Raw genomic sequence first — 20763 nt, 5'->3', positions numbered from 1 at the left:
TCAGTACAGATGTGGACATGTCCTTCAGTTAACAATGACTATCTGTTTGTTGAGTGAGGCAGCAAGGTGTGGTAAAAGATCGAAAGTTCTGGAGTTGGCAGACCTCAGTTCTGATGGGTTCCATTCGCACTCGGTAGCTGGAGGGCCTTTAGCCTGGTCAGGGTTTTCTCTTTCTGAGCACCAATGTGAGCTCTTGTGAAGGTAAGAGATGCTGTGGCCTGCGTATTCCTGGCAGTAGGTGGCTATTATTTTTCCCAACAATTCATTTTGAAACAACTTCACAATTAAAGTTGCCAGAACAACTAAAAACAAACAGACCCCCCCCTTAAAATCCTGTATTCTCTTCACTTAAATTCCCCAGTTGTTAATCTTTTATTGCGTTTCCTCCATGCCCACTCTCTTTGTGTGTGTGTGTGTGCATGTGTGTGCATACATACCCTTTATGATTTTTTTCCTGAACTTTTTTGAGAGCAAGCCGTCTCGTGTGTATTCCCCCAAACAAGGCTTTCCTTGATTTGATAACCAGCCCACCAGTCTCCAAATCAGGAAATCAGTGTTGGTACCACATTGCGGTCCGTCCATGGAGCCCATGACACTTTATCAGCTCTCCTTTGCTGTCTCTTTTTTCCTTCTTTTGGTCCCGGGTCCTTCCTAGGAATAAGCATTACCGTTTAGTTGTGTGTCTCCTCAGACCCTCCTGTCTGAAATGATTCCCTAGTCTTTGCCTTTCTTTTGTGTCCTTAGCATTTTTGGAGTCTGAGGTCTGTGTCTGCCTGCTCCTTCATGACAACAGTCATAGCACTGTGACAGGAGTGTCATAGAGAGGGTGCCGCCCTCTTCTCAGTGTTGGCATGACGGCAGATGATGTTTCTCTGCCCCACTGTCGGTGACATCAGCCTTCATCACCTGTTTCATTTGGGGTTTGGCGGCTTTCTCCGCAGTAAGTCCACCATTTCCCCTTTATAATTATTATTGTGGTGTGGAATGATGCTTTGAGGTGATACCACCAGCCTGTTCGCCCCCGGAGCTCTGCCCGGCACCCATTGGCAGCCTGAACCAGCCTGTCTGTGGTTGTTGCCACACGGTGACTCCGTCAGTCTGTCTGTGTTTGTTAGCTGTCGTTCTGCTGTAATGAAGAGTTTTCCCTTCCCATTTGTTTCTGTCAGTAGGGACTCATGAATTCTTGTTTTAGTCAGTGGTTTGTAATTAATTTCTAGGATTATTCTGATCCTCAAGCTTTCCCCACTTTGGCCAGTGGGACCTGCTTTATACTGGCATCCATACTGTTCATGGGGTGTTTCTTGACTTTCTGGCACAGAAGGTTTTCCAAGCATTTTGTTCTTTTCCTGCTGAAGCCCTGGAATCAGCCATTTCCAAAGAGCCCTAGTTCTTTTTAATGGAGGGTAGATATTAGAAACCCAAGTCTGAGTGCTGGGTGCGCACGTTGCTCTTGGGGTGTCATTGCCTGTAGGCTCTGTCAGGAGACAGAGCTAGAAAATGTACATAAGTATGTACTTACACACAGCACACACACATATACATACGTATACCAACATGTACATCTATAACTTTGTGTATTTCTATAAGTGTGTAGATGTGTATATGTATATATGTGTACAAATATATGCAGAGTGCTTGCATGTGTGTATATATGTGTAAGTTATATATATGAGAAAACATTGAATTTTATATTATAAACCAGAGTTCATGTGAATGACTCCACCTTAAATTCAGCCAGTCTCTTTCCACTTTTGTAAATATATGAGCATTCTCAAGAAGGGAGAAACTTGGCTCCTCTTACCCTCAGTATATTTGCTTATTTTATGTATTTGCTTAATGTAACCAGTTTCCCAACCACAATATCTCCTCCACCTCTGTACCCCACTCCTCATGGTCTGGAATCAGCCAGTGGGCCCTCTGTTCCGTCGTTCTCCCATAGGCCCCCTAGCCTTCCTCATAGTCCCACCTCCCCAGCCACGCTGTGTGCCTGGCCTCTGGGCCTGCTGGCCTGTGTCCCCTCCCAGTCCCTCAGCTCCCCACCTGGTGTCCTGAGCGTTGTATGGACCTCCTCTCTGACGGAAAGGGAGGGGGGCTATCATTATTTTTTTGAGGGAGGTTATATATTTTTTGTTTGTTTATCATGATTTATATGCAGTAAAATTCATCCTTTTAAAGTATACATTTCTGTCAATTTTGACAAATGTAACAGTCGTGTAACCACTATTACCATGAAGATACAGAATACTTTTATTACCATAAAAAGTTCTCTGCGTCCCTTCCTGGTCTGCCCTTCTGCCAGTCAGTAGCTGCCTGCAATCACTGATCTGATTTCTGTTCCTGTGGTTTTTCCTTTTCTAAAATATCCTATAAATGGAATCATATACTCTGTAGCTTTTTTTGAGTCTGGCATCTTTTCACTTTGTGTTCTTTTGAGACTCGTACATGCCATTGTATGTATTAATAATTTGTTGTATTTTATTGTTGAGTAGTCGTTTAGTTATGCCTGTGCCACAATTTAATTTTCCATTTACCTGTTACTTGATGAACGCTTGCATTGTTTCCACCTTTTGACAGTTATGAATAAGGCTGTGATAAATATTTGCGTATAGGTTTTGTGTGGTCATATGTCTTCATTTCTCTTGGATAAATACCTGGGGGTGGAATTGCTGAATCATACTGTAAGCATGTACTTAACTTTATAAGAAACTGGCAAACTGTCTTCCAAAGTGGCTGACCATGTTCGCGCTCCCATCAGCAGTGAGTGTACGAGGGGGTTACAGTTGTTCCACATCCTTTCACTGTCTGGTATTGTCAGTTTTTTCTGTTCTTAAATGGAGTCATTCTAGTAGGTTTGTAGTGGTATCTCTTTGTGATTTTCATGTGTATTTTTCTAAGTTCTAATGATGTTGAGCAGCTTTTTATTTGCATATTTGCCATTCATTTTTGATGATGGGACTGTTAAATCTTTTCCTCTTTTTAAAAATTGGGCTGTTTTCTTAATGAGAGTTTTTTATATGTTCTTGTTACTAATCCACTATCAGGTATGTGTTTGCAGGTATTTTCTCCCATTCTGTTATTTTAAATTGTGAACATAGCTTCTTTAGTATATATGAATGTTGGGTTGGATTCTTTGGGGCTTTCCATATCGCCTTTATGCTGTGACTTCCCAAGAGAAGTGTGTGAGAGAGGATGAACGTAGGCTGGAAGGGAGGAGGGGGTCCGTGGAGGGTCGGGTGGAACTGCTTCTTTGCCGCAGCGGAAGGGTGCTTACTGAGGGAAGGAAGGAAGGACTGCGTGAAAATAAAGGACTGTGCGATGGTGGTAGCTAGTCTTTGGTGGGAGGATGTAATCTAGCCAATTCTGGGATGGAAGAATGGCTGCTAGAATTGTCTACAATAGTAAGGTAAGGCGCATGAGGGGAGCTGGTGGGGGGAGGGGTTTAGCATGCAGAGTGTTGAACGGAGGTGCAGTCAGACAGGGAGCTTCGGTTGGTAAGAGAGGGGATGCAACTTACTGAAGATATTTTATTTTTAACATTTAGTTTTGGAGAGAAGGGAAGCCAGGGAGAAAAAGAAGGAGAGGGACATTGATATGAGAGAGAAACATCGATCAGTTGCCTCTTGTGTTTGCCTCGACAGGGGACTTAACCCGCAACCCAGGCATGGCCCTGGCCAGGGATCAAACTGGCGGCCTTCTGCTTTGTGGGGCACCACCCAGCCACCTGAGCCACACTGCTCAGAGCACGACTCACTGAAAATTATATGGGTCACAAAGTGGCAGAGCTGGGGCTTAAATTAAGATCTTTAAGAACAGTTGTGAAGAAACGCCTTGGCAGCATATGAGAGAGTGGAGGAGGGGGAGAAGGTGAGGGGGGAAAGGAGAATTCTAAGCTAGGGTGATATGTGTTTTGGTTATTCTTTATATCCTTTACATAATTTATAAATAGTTATCCTGTATCTCTTCAATATTTAGTAAAATAAAACAAGACAGCAGAGTTGGTGATTTAACTGGTAAGAGTTTGACCTAAATCAAATTGAAATATACTTTGGGTTAAACAGAAAACACTAGAAGTCAAAGGGAGTGCATTTTGGCACAAGAAGGATGTTTGGTTCTTCCTGAGCCAGAGTAAGAGAGGATACTAAAGACAAGAAGAGATCATAGATCTGGCTTTTGCCTAATTATCATTAGCTGTGAAAATACTAACTCCTAAGGTTAGGATTTATTGGAATTATAATTGCCTTTGATTAAAAGAGAATGATGAACTACCTGGAAAAAAGTGATCGTAGTAGTCCTTATTTTACTGGTTCTTAGTCTCATCCAGGCACTGTGCTAGGCTCCTTGCCACTGTTTTTCTAATCCTTCCATAACCTTGCAGAGTATTTGGTGATAGTATGTTTCTAGTTTATAAATGCAGAAGTTGAGATTCTGAAAAATAAAATGATATGGCCACCAGTAAATTCAACAAAGAAGAAAAACATAAATGATATGGCCAAAGTCATATAAGTAGTAAATGATTAAGCTGGGATTGCCCTAGGGGCAGGTGGTGTCAAAGCTTGCTGCCTCACTACACGGGTGATAACCCTGGTGGCTGTCATTAGTGGGCCCGTTGGCTCACTAACTGTTGGCTGTGACATAGGTATAGAAATGGACTGTGAGCCCTTAGAGACTCACAGCAATATGGTGGAGTAATTTTATGAGTGTTGAATCTAATAATAAAAGTTTATACTATGTGCTTAAATATTTAAAAATATTTTTTCCCTAGTTGGGTTGGCTCAGTTGGGTGGAGCATCATCTCATAAACCTTAAAGGTCTTGAATTTGGTTCCCAGTCAGGTTACCTGCCTGGGTTGCAGGTTTAGTCTCTGGTCAGTGCATGTATGGGAGGCAAACTGATCAATGTTTCTGTTACTCCCTTCTTCTCTCTCTCTCTGGAATAATAAAAAGATAAAATAAAAAAAACTTCCCCCTCCCAGAAATTACTTTATGAAAGTATCGTTCTATGATGGGTTGGAACTTTAACAGGAAAGAGCTGCCACAGTTAGTGTGAGCAGCCCTGTGCTCGGCCACGCTGCCTCGCTGCTGTGTTGCTCCCTGCACCAGTGTGCAGTTCCTTCTAGCCTGCCCGCTGGGCCTGGGTTTGAACTGCAGGGAGACTGAGGCAGAGAAAGACGAAGAGGCCCTCAGGGAGAGGTGAGGCTGGGTAAGGGAAGCTCTTTGGGAAAAGTCCCCAAACTGCCCTCAAGTGGCAGCCAAGCAGCACGAGTGAGTCCCAGTTCTCTCCTGAGACCAGGAGGGGCAGACACCCTGCCTCCTTTGGTCAAATGTAGTGTTTGGATTGTGGTGGCCTTTCGGTAGATGCCTGTCCTGCTGTTATTGCCCTCTGTGGCAATGCTGGTGTTGTTGCAGAGGAGAATGAGTACAAGAAGAGGAATTTATAGACGCAAAGCTACCTACAGGTTGGAATTCAGAAAGTCTGAAAATTCTTCTCACAACTACACGGAACAGTCTACCTTGAAGTGTTTTCCCTTTAAGGAAAAGGCTGCAATTCTTTGGCAGGGCCAAAGTTTTGATTGGCCCTGGTACTGCTGTTTGCTGCGAGGACTCCTGACCAGTCCAGTTTTGTTCAGAGCTGGCTTGGGAGTCGGCTGAACTGCCAAGTTCAATGTACCTAATCTGAAATGTGTTCGTGTTTAGGGAGGGGCCAGATCCCTCGGGTGCGCCCCCTACAGTTCAACTTTCCACGTTCCAGCAGGAAATGTAACCCTCCTGTTTCTGGAACTGCATGTTACAGTCTTACTTCTCTCTCTCTGTTTGGAGCCTTGCCATTTTAGGGAGGGGGCGTTTACCTCACTGAGGGGAAGATGTTTTTAGGGGCTTACCCAGAAGGGGATGCCCTGTGGCATATGCAGTGGTCCAGGAAAAGGGGGCCGCTCAGGCTTCAGGTTCCGTAGGTTAGGAGATGAAGAAAGGTGTCAGTTACATAGCATCATTTTTCTCTCTACTTCCAGATATGAAATGGTGAAAGAGGACCTTTAAGAACCAGACCCTTGTTTGGCTGTTTTATGTGTGAGGGAGGCACTGATCACAGCCCGAGACAGAGGCAGGTGCTTCGTGGCCTGCACCACTGGCCCCAAACCCCGCCAGTGGCCGACGGGGATCCCTGACGTCCTGGCCGTGGCTGAGGGCCAGGCTGCACACTAACGGCAGTTCCGATCCCGTTCCGATCGGCCTATCTTTCTCTTGCTTGGCTGGGTCTCAGTCCCTAGAACCCAGCCTAGGGCTAAGAATCGGTTCCCGTGGCCCTAGTGCGACTGTGGCTGCAGTTTTCAAGGGCTCCTGGACGGAGGCAGCTGTGGACTGGGGGTGGTTTGTGTAGATTCGCGCTTCTCTTTGTGGATATAGACTGTTCATTTCACATTTGTTGCGCCCTCCGATTAGTTTTGAGTGTTTATTATGCCAGCCTTTACATTTCATGGTGAAACATAATTTTTAGATTAGTTAGAACCCTGACAGTTTAACAGAAGGAAGAAGATACGAGAAAGAGCCCTGAAAAGGTGTAGGCCCTTAGGGTCGGCTCTGGGAGAAGCAGCAGTCAGGAGACTTCCACAGTACTTTACAATGACCTCACTGTCATCAAGCCTTGAACTAAGATTACGGTTGAACTTCACTCTGTGTCTCTCCTGTAGATTATCAACTTCCTGAGGATAGAGCAGTTTCTGATTCTTTTTTGTATTCTCCAGAGAATCTGGCTGCCTTAGTAGATTCAGTCAGTATTTGTTGAGATTAATTACATAAATTAGAAGCTTCTAATAAACAGCACAAAGGACAGAGTCATATTGAAGTAGTTTACTTGTGAATTTAATTTTCTAGGTCAGCGGTCCCCAACCTTTGTAGCACCAGGGACTGGTTTTGTGGAAGAGTTTGTCTATGGGGGTGTGAGGTGGAGGACAAGATGGTTACGGGATGAGTCAAGTGCGTTACATTCAAGCTCACTTCCTGCTGTGTGTCCCAGTTCCCAATAGACCTGGACCATTAGGCTGGAGGTTGGGGGCCCCTGCTCTCCCGTCTTCTGTGGCTGGGCCTGAATGACTAGCCTGGTACTTGTCTATGAGCATTTTACGCCCTGCCTTGGTTGTGATACCGCTAAGCAATGTGAAGACTGGGAACAGAAGAGTCATACTAGGTGGCAGGCTCTGCTCCGTCTTCCCTACCAGACAGGACCAGCTCCTTTCTGTAAGGTTGTGGTGGGCAGTAAGAAAATGGCCTTAAAATGGGGATTCCTAGGTGGTGCAGGAGACCGCTTGTGTGTGTGCTCTTGCTTTGTGAGGCGGCGGACGCTGAGCGGGTGGTGGTGCTGGAAATAAACCTGGAGAATCTGTCTCACCCCCACATTCTGCTCGTGGGAAACAGAGACCCAGAAAGGTGAAGTGGTTCTCCCTAGCCACGTGGCTAATTAACGACCATCAGGACTGTTTCTGGGTTTCCGGAGTCTTGGTTCTCGGCATTTACCATGCTACCAGAGCAGTTCTGTTTTTATAGAAAGCATCAGTAAAAATTTATTTCCTGCAGAAACGAATATTGGCAATTTAACTGAGGAATGTGAGTGGAAAACATTTTTTCCTTTTGGATGCTAGGAGAACTGTTCCAAAGTGTCTCTTTTTCTACTTTTTGCATGGTTTAGAAGACAGAACAACAACAAAAAAAGTTTCATGAAGGATCTGCTTCATTTAAATGCTTAAAGAACAAAGTAGGCCACTTTGAATTTCTAAAAATAAGATTTAAAACATCCCAGAATTGTGTAAAAAGGGATTTCAGTTGCATGAATGCTGTAATTTTCTGTGGGTTTCTGGGCCTGGAGGCTAGTTTTCTGAATGCTTCGTGTTTTTAAATGTGATTCTCGTTTGTGGTGACCCTAGAAAAGGAGGTGGAAAAATGTGCTCTGAAGGGTGATTTAGGGGGAAGGGATGAGAAAGTCGCGGAGGGGGGAAAGCCCTGCTTAGTGTTTTTAGAGGTTTTTATCCCCCCCCCCCAAAGGGAAGGCCTGCTGGGAGCCTCTCCTGACTGGTTCCAGATGGGCCTGCTGTAGCACAAAGGATTGCAGTGTGGTGGGGTGGGGGCTGACGGGGCCTGCAGCACTTCCTGTGCGGCCCGGCGATACCATCGCCTAATCAGAAGCAGCCCGCACTGCAGCAGCTGAGTACCGGCCGCCTTGGGGTCTTCTCTCTGTGCCCCACTCAGTGACTGCCCAGCTTCCCTCCCCATTTCTGTCTCCTTTCCTCTCTACTCTCTTCTCCGTTTGTTTTCAGGGGACATTAGAAACAAATATGAATACGAATATATCTATATATTTCCCTACTCCTTGTGGGGATGGGAACAGGGAGGAGGGAGGAGAAGGGAGGAATGGCCAAATTAAAGGCAGATGCTGAAAGACTTCTTTCCTGAGCCCGGCAGATGTTTGCTGGAAGTGGGTATTGGGAACATGAAAATGTGAAGGGAACTTGGAAAACCAGCCACTTTTTAAAAAAATTTTATTTTTCAATCCTGGCACCTTTTCCAAATTGTTCAGAATGTTGCATGGGGAATGGTTTGTTTGTATTATAAATTGAGTCTCACTGGCTCTTTCTGGCTGTGTCAAAGGGCAAGTTTGGCACTGACTTTAAACCCAGTAGAGGTAGAAGGGTGTTTTGCAATCAGATTTCATGTAGCACCGTTGCCAGGGGAGCATACCTTCTGTGCTCTGATGCAGGCTTAAACTTGGCACAGTTCTCAGCTGTTGCACAATGTCTCAGGCGCTCTGCACAGGTTACAAGAGGATTTCATGGTGATGCTCAACTGCAGGGACTGTGACTTGTTCTTTGGGCCTTCCCGACTCTTCCAGGGGTATGTTTAATGTGTGAGCTTTATTTTCTGCTTGGTCCAGATGCCTGTTGAACTGAGGGTATGCTTGGTATTCAGTTCTCAGTCTTCTTGAGCTAGCTGACATTTATAGAAGCTGTAGTCTCAGGTTCATCTGGGTCTTTGCAGTTTCATTCTGGTCCATTTGGGTATTGTATTCATGTTGTTGCATACATGTGAATTTATTAGGATAGACTATGGAAAAACGTGCTGTATATCCCAAAAGTTCCCAGCAACATTGGTTTGCTTTCCTGACCTGGCACTTGTGGTGCCCTCTCATCCTCGTGATCACACATTTCTTGAGCCACATGTGGAATATGTGTCTGGTGAAAAACTTGTATGCTGTTTCTAGGTAACGAGGTTGTCTGGGAGATACGATTTGGAAGTGGAAACAGTTGAATTTCTGGGGTATTTTGATGTTAGTGGGAATAATGGGTCAGCGTATTTGAAACAAGGATTTCTTTTTTTAATATAATTAATTTATTTATTTTTAGAGAGTGGAAAAGGGAGGGAGAGAAACATCGATTGTGTGTGCCCTGACTGGGAATTGAACCGGTGACCTTTCAGTTCACAAGCTGGCACTCACCCCACTGAGCCACACCAGCCAGGGCTGAAATAGGGATTTCTTAAGACAGGTCACATGGTCCGTCACCCTTCCTAGGAGTGATTCATAGCAATATAGCATTGAGGCTAAGGCAGAATTATCTGATATTTTTGACCATCAGCTGCTTGCGATAATTTACCAGTAGGATCTTCTTACTTACCTTTATTTTTTAAGGTACCTCCCTGCCCCCCACCCCCTGCCTTTAGATGTGAAGAAGAGAAGGCAGCTAAGGTGTGTGCTTGCTTGCTTGTTTGTTTTTGAGTGTTTGTTATTTGCCAAGTTTCAGACTCATATTATCTCAGTTAATACGAGGTGGCCCCACTCCCATTTGCAGACGAGGAGATTGCACTTGCCCAGTGTCACACAACTGCCAAGTGTCAGAGAGACAGGTTCGACCCATTATGATGTTCTGGGTCCAAATACGCCCTTCCACACCCTTGGTCATATATACGTCCTAAACTCTTCTCAGGAAGAAATTCTTTTCTAAGAGGAGTTTAGTGATTAAAATTTTGTTTAAAGATCATTTAAAATTAATTTTTGTTGTCATCCTTGTCTCCTTTCAGGTGTGCCTACCTCATGTCTCTGATGTGTAAAAAGCTGATTCTGGAGAAAGGTGAACCATTTAGTTGCTGGTTATAGGGAGGGTTTGAGGCCACAAAAGCTGCTTTTCAAATGGCAGGAAGTCAGAGGCTTTGATTTAGAGGCAGACAGACACCTTTGCTCTTCTTCTAAGACGATGTGGGAGGAGGTCATATGAGGGGCTCTTGAGACCTCGCTTAACCTTTGCAGCGCTCTGCTGTCCTTGGAACGTGCACTTACCGAATACTGTGAAGTGCTACGCCACAGGAGGCACCCAGTCGCAGTTCAGGCAGGCCTGGCCGCGGAATCTTGATCTGCTTGAACAGAGACAACATTCAGAATGTAGGGTTAGTTTGGGGATGGAGACGGTAGCAGACCTTGGAAGAAACGAGTTGGAATTGGTAGAGGTGAATCAACCAGACATCTTTGGTTGCGCCCACTCTGAAGAGTCCTTTCATTGTTTTCCCGTGGGCTTAGGTGTCATCTTCCTAAGGAGGACCTTCTTATTATTTTTTTTAGAGATTTTATTTATTTATTTTTAGAGAGAGAGGGAGGGAGGGAGAAAGAGTGGGAAACATCAGTGCGTGGTTGCCTCTTGCGTGGCCCCTGCTGGGGGGCATGTGCCCTGAGTGGGAATTGAACCAGGGACCTTTCATTTTGTAGGCTGGCACTCAATCCACTGAGCCACACCATCTGGGGCCTAAAACGGCCTTTTTAACCTAAAATACATTTACTCACATTTTCTTTAATATTTATCATGATTTGTAGCTGAATATTTGCTTATTTAATTGGAGTGATGTCGTCTCTCCAATTTGACTGAACTTCATTAGAGCAGGTACTGGATCTTTTTCTCCCCACTGTATACATGGCGTCTAGACTGTGGAACCATAGTAGGTATACATAATCATAAAAGTTTGTTGAATAAGTGAAATCCATGGGATTTATGGTTCCTGTTGAAGAGTTTAATTCTTAACTGGTCATGCCTTTGCCTGTTATTTTGGGTCAGAGTACTGACTTTGAAAATTTTTCTGATTAAAGAGTTTTAAATCCATAGGCTTCTTTTCTTTCTTTTTTTAAAAAGATTTTATTTATTTATCTTCAGAGAGGAAGGGAGGGAGAGAAGGAGAGAAATATCAATGTATGGTTGCCTCTGGTGTGTCCCCTGCCAGGAATTGGCTTGCAACCCAGGCATGTGCCCTGACTGGGAATCGAACCACGATTGTGTGGTTCGCAGGCCTGTGCTCAATCCACTGAGCTACACCAGCCAGGGCTATAGGCTTCTTTTCTTTTTGTAATAAGGTAATAAACTACCCTAGTGTGAGGTCATTCCTTAAGCTCTGCTCCTGGATTCTTGCTTTACTTCATACACCATGCTTGAGGCCTGGAAGCCCAGGCTATGAAGCGTTTGGTCCATCTTGACCTCTAAAAATAGCAGACTTATTCTCTTCCCTCCTGTTCTACATGTTTGGAAGAGTAGCACAGTTCTATTCTGAGGCTTTTTACAAAATAGTAGAATAAAGAAAACTCAGTGAGCGTTTGGCTTAAAAACTCTGCTCATCTAAATTGGTTTAATGAGTATTCTGTCCTTTAACCCCTTCTAACTTCTCATCCCAGAATTGACTTTCCTAAGTTTATCTTTTATAGAGAGGTCATGTATGTATATATGTGATCCCTAATGCACTGAGGCTTTCTTAAGCTTTTCTTCTCTCTCTCTTTTTTTCTTTAGGTAACCTTTGTTTCCAAGACCAGGAAGGTCTTGGAGGATAAGGATAAACAATTATAGGCCCCCAAATTGGGAAACATATTGAAAAAAATGTAGGGTTGTGTGGATGTATGAGAGTGCGTGTGTGTGTCTACATACGCACACTTTTTTTTCTCTTCTGGGAAAAAGTGCATAATTTTCAGATTCAGCTATTTCTTTTAGGTTGTTGGGCTATATAATACTGACTTTTTAGTTGTTACCTTATTCTCAATCTTTGATGTACTCTTATGAAAATTGGTAAATGATATGCTTCTTAGATGTGTATATTGAAGAAGCAGAAGCAGTAACAAAGGAATACAAACGTTTGCCTTGCTGTTCTTCGTTGAACTAGAAATTTGCTTGGAGAGATGAGGATGGTGGAGAATTGTTTATGATTTTTGCCCTCTGAGGTTGAAATCCTCAGTGAGTTTTACTTAAACACTAGACACAACTAATATTTGTGTCATAGAGGTTAATATTTACTTAGGTCAGGGACCACCCCTTAGATGTCCTCTTTATCTCTGTAGCACCTAATGCAGTTCTGGGCACATGAGAGGCACTTAATTTAATGTGATCTTGCTCAGTTCACAGATTGTTTGAGTTGGTTGTTGGTTGATCTGTTTGGTGGAAGAATTGTAGACACATACATGATGTGCCTGGAAATTATAAAAATAGTAAATTTTAAATGATACTTTAGTAAAGTTTCCAGAAGAACACATATAAGAGTATCTTCATGATAAGCCTTTGCTTGAACAAGGATGTAAATACTAACTACAAAGGAGCAAATGATAGATTGACTACATTAAGATTAGGAATATCTGTTCATTAAAAGACACCACTAAGTAAGTAAAAGGCATGCTACAGAGTGGGAGAAGATACTGGCAATATGGGTATTTGGCTGGTATTCAGAATAGGTAAAAATAACTCCTACAAATCAATATCTAAAAGAAGTCCTATAAATCAACCTTTGAGCAACCCAGTAAAAAATAGGCAAAAGATTTAATAAGTACTTCACAAAGATGATCTCCAAATGGCCACAAAGTAGTCAACATTATTATTCATCAGGGTAAACCAAATCACCACAGTGAGATACTGCTGCCCTGACTCTGGACTCAAGTGAGAAAGGCAGACGTTGGAAAGTGCTAGCGAGCTCGTGCAGCACCAGGACCCCTGGAGCGCTGCTAGTGGGGCCGGAAGTTCGTAGAACTTTTGGAAAGCTGGCACTTGATAGTAACTGCCAAAGTGAGATGGTAACTCACAAGGCTGATCATCAGGGTACACTGTAACCAGCAGCCCCACTCCTGGGTGTATCCAACAAAGAAGTGCGCATATGCGCCCCAAAAGGCAAGTGCAAAACGTATGTGGCAGCTTTTTTATTTCCAGCCCCAGGCTGGAAATAACACAAAATGACCATCAGTACTACTCAAATGTTTTTAAATAAATTGATATATTTATAAAATGGAATATTGTACAGTAATGATGATGAATGAACTATTGCTATACTCAATGAATGGATCGATTTCACAAGTACAACCTGGAGGGAATAAAGCCAGTACAAAAGAGTGTATAATGTGTGATTCCATGTTTATATAAAGTTCAGAACGGGCAGGATGAACCTACAGTTAAAGTCATTGTTGTGGCTTGGTAGGAGTGACTTTGCAGAGGCCTGAGACAGGCCTTTGGAGTTCTGGTATGTATGCATGTGTTTATTTAGTTCTGGTATGTATGCATGTGTTTATTTAGTTCTGGTATGTGTGCATGTGTTTATTTAGTTCTGGTATGTATGCATGTGTTTATTTACTACCAGGTGCTAGTTACATGGGTGGGTCACTTTGTGGAAATTTGTTGTTTTGTACACTTATGATTTTCCCCATTTCTATATATTTAGCCACTTCATAAAAAAGTTTACTTAAAAATTTGATTCTTCTTTTGTACTATGATTGCTATAGTTTGTACATGCGCTGACCCTTTACCTGTCTAAGCTGGTAGGATGTGGGTATGCACATACTTTGTTTATCTGTTAGGGTTGTTGTGTGGACATGAAGATGCTTCTTTTATTAATATAAAATTACTTTTTAAGTAGTCAACACATATAAGACAGCTCTAGGAAAGAAAAATGGATGAATAAACTCCACCGATCACCTTTTAAACCAATTCTCTGAGTAGAATAAGGAAACTTCCACTCTACCTCACAGCAGAGCAGCAAATGTGGATTTTGCTCTACAGACAGAAGAACCTCTCAGTGAAGGGTTCTCAGCCACTGAAGGCTTCATGTTCAGAAGAGCACACCGCATTTGACCTTTATTCTTTTTTAAAAATTGAAATATAATTGATATATAGCATTATATTAGTTTCAAGGGTAAAGATTTTATACACACACACACACACACAGACATACACACACACACGCACATGCACACACACAAAGTCTGTCCAGAGAAAAAGTTGAGCCATTGTTAATATAAGGAGAAAGGTTTGTGCAACCGAGATGTAACCTGGCAGCCAAGGAGAGTGGACTGGAATGCGCATGTGTGAACAGTGATGACTTCACTGTACTAGTCAGTGGGGGTGGTAGATGCCGTTGAGTGAGAGTGTGTACTGTGTGGCCATTGCATTCGAAATGACTGAGTGAGTAGAGCAATGAGTCTGCATCAAATTTTGCATTAAGCTTGAACATTCCTCCATGGAAACTATTCAGATGATTCATTAAGAAGGGTTTCGGGGATGACGCGATGAGTGCAACTCAAATAAAAGTGTGGCACAAACGGTTCAAAGGCGGTCAAGACTCTGTTGAAAGTGAGCCACGTTCTGGAGGGCCTGCAGCAGGCAGAGCGCCTGAGAGGGTTGAACCTGTACAGGCTGCAGTCCACAAAGATCAGCAACTGACAGTGCGAGAACTGGAAGCTGATCTGGGGGTTCCAAAAACTACTGTGTCTGAGATTTTGATAGACGTAGCTATGGGCAACTGGTGATTGGCAGCTTCATCATGACAACATGCCTGCTCATGCATTATGTTTCATGCAGAATTTTTTTGTGAAATGTCAAACCATCCAAGCAACTCAGCCCCCTTCACCCCAGATTTGGCACCCTATGACCTCTGGCTTTTCCCAAAACTTAAAATCACCTTTGAAAGGGAAGAGATTTCAGACCATCAGTGAGATTCAGGAAATAATGATGGGGCAGCTGGTGGTGCTTCCAACAAAAGATTTTGCAGAGTTTTTTGAACAGTGGAAGAGACACTGGGAGAACTGTGTGAGGTCCCAAGGTGCCTACTTTGAAGGGCACTGAGGCATCATTGTCCTTATGTACAGTGTTTCTCCTGTCTTCTTCAATAGCTTTCTTTATTTTTCATACTACATGGCTGGATAGTTTCTGTACAGAACATATATATGAAATGATCACCATACTATGTCTAGTTCACACCCATCACCTCACATAGTTACAGATTTTTCCTTGTGATGAGAACTTTTAAGATCTACTTTCTGTCCTGGCCGGTGTCACTCGGTTGGACATCGTCCCGCAAAGTGAAAGGCTGCTGGTTCGATTCCAGGTCAGGGGACATGCCTGGGTTGTTGGTCTGGTCCCCAGCTGGGGCGTGTGTAAGAGGTAACTACTGATCGATGTTTCTCTCACACATTGATGTTTCTCTCCCTCTTTATCCCCAAAGTATAAAAATTCTTTAAAGATCTGCTTTCTTAGCAACTTTCAAATCTACAATCCAGTATTGTTAACGGTCGTCACCATGCTGTATATTATGTCTCCATCTCTTACTTATTTTATAACTGGAAGTTTGTGCCTTTTGACCCTCGTCAACCATTTCTCTCACCCCCGTACCCCTAGCAGCCACCAGTCTGTTCTTTGTATCTATAAGTTTATTTTTATTTTTTGTTTTTAGATTCTACATAGAGGTGAGATCTTTCTCGTCTGAATTCACTTAGTGTAATGCCCCCAAGGTTCATCCATACTGTTGCAAATGGTAGTCTTTTCTTCCTTTTTATGGCTGAACAATACTTACTCAGCCATAAATATATATATATATAAATATGAATGTTTTGTATATATGTTATATTTTCTTTACCCACTCATCTACTGATGGACACTTGGCTATTGTAAATAATGCTACAGTGAAATGAACATGGGAGCACAGATACCTTTTTGANTTGTATCTATAAGTTTATTTTTATTTTTTGTTTTTAGATTCTACATATAGGTGAGATCTTTCTCGTCTGAATTCACTTAGTGTAATGCCCCCAAGGTTCATCCATATTGTTGCAAATGGTAGTCTTTTCTTCCTTTTTATGGCTGAATAATACTTATTCAGCCATAAATATATATATATATATATATAAATATGAATGTTTTGTATATATGTTATATTTTCTTTACCCACTCATCTACTGATGGACACTTGGCTATTGTAAATAATGCTACAGTGAAATGAACATGGGAGCACAGATACCTTTTTGAATTAGTGTTTTTCCCCCTTCAGGTAAATACGGGCTGTACGAATGCTGGGTCATATGGTGGTTCTGTTTTTAGTTTTTCAGGGAACCTCCATACTGTTTTCCATAGTGGCTTTACTAATTTACATTCCCACCAATAGTTACACTAGGGTTCCTTTTTCTCTATATCCTGTCTGATGCTTGTTTTTTCTTTTTGATAATAGCCATTCTGGCAGGTCTGAGGTAATCTCATTGTGGTTTTGACTTGCATTTCTTTGATGATCGGTGATGTTTGAGCACCTTTTCATGTACCTGTTGGCCATCTCTGTCTTCTTTGGAAACATGTCTGTTTATAGCCTCTGCCCATTTTGTAGTCAGATCGTTGTTTTGCTGTTGAGTTGTTATATATTTTGGATATTAATCCCTTATCAAATACATGATTTGCAAATATTTTCTTTCACTCAGTAGGTGGCCTTTTCATATTGTTGATGATTTCTTTTGCTGTGCATAAGCCTTTTATTGACATTTATTCTTATGGAAAGTGTAAAGAGAAGAAATTTCCACATGGTATTAATATTTTTCCTCGTACTCTATGGAACTCTAACTTACAGTAAGGCATTTTAGGAAAACTTAACCTGTTTGAGGTAGGAAGTCTAAAAGATGTTGGCTTGCCTTCTTCTCTCAACTGGCCATATCTCTCAAATCTCAGCCTGGCCTTAGTAAAATACTTGAAAGTTCTCTTAAATTTGCCATGTTGTCTGATGAGCACACCTTTGTAAATTTTTGTTCTCTCTCTGGACACCCCTTACCTACCTTATTTACCTACTGTATTTTTAGAACTATAAGACGTACCAGGCCGTAAGATGCACCTAGGTTTTAGAGGAGGAAAATAGGAAAAAAATTTTGAAGCAAAAAATGTGGTAAAATATTTAATAACCTGTGACCCGGCTTCACCGCCGCCCCCTTGCCCCAGTCAAGCCAGGTAAGCTACATTCGAACTACAAGACTCGCCCCCCTTTTCCTCCCAAATTTGAGGGGGAGTGCGTCTTATAGTCCAAAAAACACGTAAGTGAACTCCTGGAGCTCATTCTCCGCGTCACCTCCAGGGTTAGCCATTTCCCTCTGTGTACTTGCACCAGACTCACACACGCCTCTGCCGTGTCACACGTCACAGGTAAACTTGTTTGTCCTCCAGTGCTAGCCTTTTGAGACTCAACTGGCATGTGGAAGGTTTTCATATTAACACTGAAAGGATTAATGATGGGCATATTTTCTAAAGGACAATAGCTATTTTTTAAAAAATACCCTGGCTGGTGTGGTTCAGTGGATTGAGCGCCAGCTTGTGAATCAAAAAAGAGTCTCCAATTTGATTCCCAGTTCAGGGCACATGCCTGGGTTGCATGCTAGGTCCCCAGTAGGGGGCACACGAGAGGCAACCACACATTGATGTTTCTCTCCTTCCCTTCCCTTCTCTCTAAAAATAAGTAAAATATTTAAAAAAAAGAATAGAAGCCAGCTATTATATTTTACATGAGAAGATACATGTTTAAAATTTTTTTTTTGAAAAAATTATACATTGCATTAATTCCTCAGTAAAACCGGTGTGTAACTTTACAGCAGGACACATATTGTGGCAGAAGGAGGGAGTGATGCTAACTGGTTCATGTAGGTGTCAGACACGTGACCTTGGCCTCTTTAGCATTGTCTTCTAATCAGCTGATTTAATTTTAGTGGAATCCCTGGAGAAATACTTTGAAATGCTCTGGTTCTTTATGCAGAATTTAGAAATCGTAAATCTAATATATAGATCCTGACTGCATTAGGATTCATGGATCAAACCAGCAGATGAGCCTGTGTGGGCATTAGGGCATTATGACAGTGGTGATCTGTTCATGTCCAGTATTATAAAATTAAATTCCAGAATGTGTTATCTGAAGTTCTGTCAGTTCACTTCAGCATGTAACTTCTCAAGCCAGCTTTAATTTAAAAAGATGAGTAGAATCATTGTCATTTATCCAGAAATTTAGAATAATAGGATTAGAATAATTAATAAGTATTGAGTGCCTGCTTAGGGTTTGGTACTGTTAATAATATGTAATAAGTATGACTTCGACCTTGATATCGAGCAACTTGCATTTTACTGATGACATAGAAAACACAGGTGAAAAGTGATTTCTAAATAATTCTTCCCAACTCCAGCAGTCTGTAAATGGAAGGCTGAGTTGAACAAGCAGAGTTTGGAGTCCAAACAGATCTGGGTAAGAATCTTGGCTTTTAAAATATTAAATGAGTTATATAACCTTGGTCACATTGACGTCTCTGGAACTCTTGTTTCTTCTTTAGTGAAGTGAGGTAAGAATGTACACAACTTGCAGTGTTTGGTTTTATTTTCAAGAAGTAATGGCAGCCCGTGTATCAGTAGCCCCTGGCACGTAGCCAGTGTACCCAGTGGCACATTTGAATGAAGGACTGGGAAAGTTGAGCTTTATTTGCAGCGGTCCACTAGTCCAGGTCATTGCTGATAGATTTCAAAACGACAACTAACAGACTTCCGGCTCAGTAATTTGATGGGCAGTCTTGGAAACTGTGTCTCAGCCTTCCCTTTGTAGAATAAAGTGACGGATGTCATCGTTTTTAAGAGTGTTAGGAAGGTCTTTTAGGGGAGTGCTGATCGCAGTGAGCTGTGGAACTGTCTGACCAGGGCTGTACACAGGGAAGGTTGTACACAGGGAAGGTTTCATGCAAGAAACAGTTTGTGAAGAGTTCACAGGGGTGAGATAAGACAGAGTGTCTCTCAGACCAAGTTCCTTCCTCTCCTCCTGCCCCTAGAATGTTTCATCTGTTTATTAGCGAATAAATACTGCACCCTTTGCTGTTTTCCACAGCAGTTGTGGAGCTTAGTCTGGGTGTCTGCAGGTCAACCAGGGGGACATTTTGACTTTGCTAAATGTTTCAAATTGTTCAAATTCTGTTTGGGGAAAATGACTATCTTTTATTATACAAAGTCATTTTCCTTTCATGTCTATATTTTTCACTGGGGAGTTGGTGCCCTGGAGTTGAGTCTTTGCCCTGCAAACCGAAAATACAGTTTCTGTGGGTGTGTCTTATTTTAATCTCTCTTTCATACTGCAAGGCTCTGACCTCCTTGGAGCTTGTCCTGCTTGGTTACAATTGATGCTTTGTCCTTTAGAAGCATATAGGACACAGCCACTGGGTTGAAACAGTGTTCAGCTGTCACATACATACGGTGCTAAGAAAAAAATTCCTTCGCTAGAATGGGAAGTGGGCAGCTTAGCTAGAAAACGAAGCCCTGGTTCATATTCAGTCATCATGCAGGGAGAGTTAGTAGCGGTTTCAAATTAAAGTCAGAACTAAGCAAAGGAAAAATAGGGCCAGCTCCCAAACTGAGTACTAGTCAAAATTTGGCTGGTGTATGAGGTACATACATAGCTGGCTTTACTGGAAGCAGATACCTTTTAAGGAGTTGTCTGTGGTTCAAAAACTTACCCATGTTTTATGCTATATCTGTTTTTATGAAAGAATAATTTTCTGTGAGTTCATGTTCATTCTTTGAGGATTATTAATTTCTGTTAGTATACTGTGCAGTTTCACTACTAATGATGTCAGCTTACTTTGTTTATTTAGTGTTTTTGGCCCAGGGGCTTAAACTACTTTACAGTAATTTGCCCATAGTAATTTAAAAATAGAGTTTATTTATTTATTTTTAGAGAGGAAGGTAGGGAGAAAGCGAGAGATATATCAATCTGTGGTTGCCTCTTGTGCGCCCCCTACTGGATACCTGGCCCACAACCCAGGCATGTGCCCTGATTGGGAATTGAACCAGTGACGCTTTGGTTCACAGGGCAGCACTCAATCCACTGAGCCATACCAACCAGGGCACTAGTAGTAATTCTTATACCATCTCTGGGTGGGAATTTCTTTTTACATATGGGATGTGAGAGGTTGCTCCAATTATATAAGCAGGTCAGTCCCTGGGGTGGATAATTGGACTCAGGATTTGTGGTTCTAGGCTTTGCGTGTTTGGTAATTGAAGGGTGCTCTATTTCTACCGCACTTCCTTCCCCCTTTCCACCTCCTTTTTTTCCTGTGGTGGAAGAAATAATATCAAGCAAATAGCAAGAGAATCTGGTCTTCTAAGAGGTTAGAGACTGTTGAGTCTTCAGGCATGGAGTTCCCAATCCTTAGCTTGGGATGGAAGGAAGTAGCAGAAGACTGATGCTCAGCACATGAAATGTTTTTTGACTGCTGCATACTTTTATTTTTGCTCTCCTTTTTCCTCTCTTGTTAGGAGGAGAGGTGGGTGTGAGGTTTCTGTGTGCCAGTCCTCTGTGGGGGCAATCCAACTGTTTTAACGCTCAGCAGATGCCGTCACTTGCTTTTGGGTTGGGGGCCATAGAGAAGGAGGGTAAAACAGCTACTTTGGGTGGCGTTGAAAGGAGGGTGGAATGTCAGAAGGACATTTTTCTGTGTTTTCTTAGTCAC

General features: G+C 42.4%; 1 protein-coding gene across 14 annotated transcripts in view; it reads left to right on the top strand.

Annotated features, from left to right (window-relative positions):
• Nucleotides 1-20763, top strand: part of RBFOX2 (RNA binding fox-1 homolog 2) — a 255262-nt gene that overhangs the window by 49238 nt on the left and 185261 nt on the right. The gene's annotated exons all lie outside the window — the stretch shown is intronic.

The sequence above is a fragment of the Sturnira hondurensis genome, unplaced genomic scaffold (genome assembly GCF_014824575.4).
Source record: "Sturnira hondurensis isolate 20B ecotype Veracruz unplaced genomic scaffold, ASM1482457v3 Scaffold0017436, whole genome shotgun sequence".
Classification (NCBI taxonomy): domain Eukaryota; kingdom Metazoa; phylum Chordata; class Mammalia; order Chiroptera; family Phyllostomidae; genus Sturnira; species Sturnira hondurensis.
The sequence above is the reverse complement of the archived record's forward strand: the minus strand, read 5'-3'. Positions and strand labels throughout refer to the sequence as shown.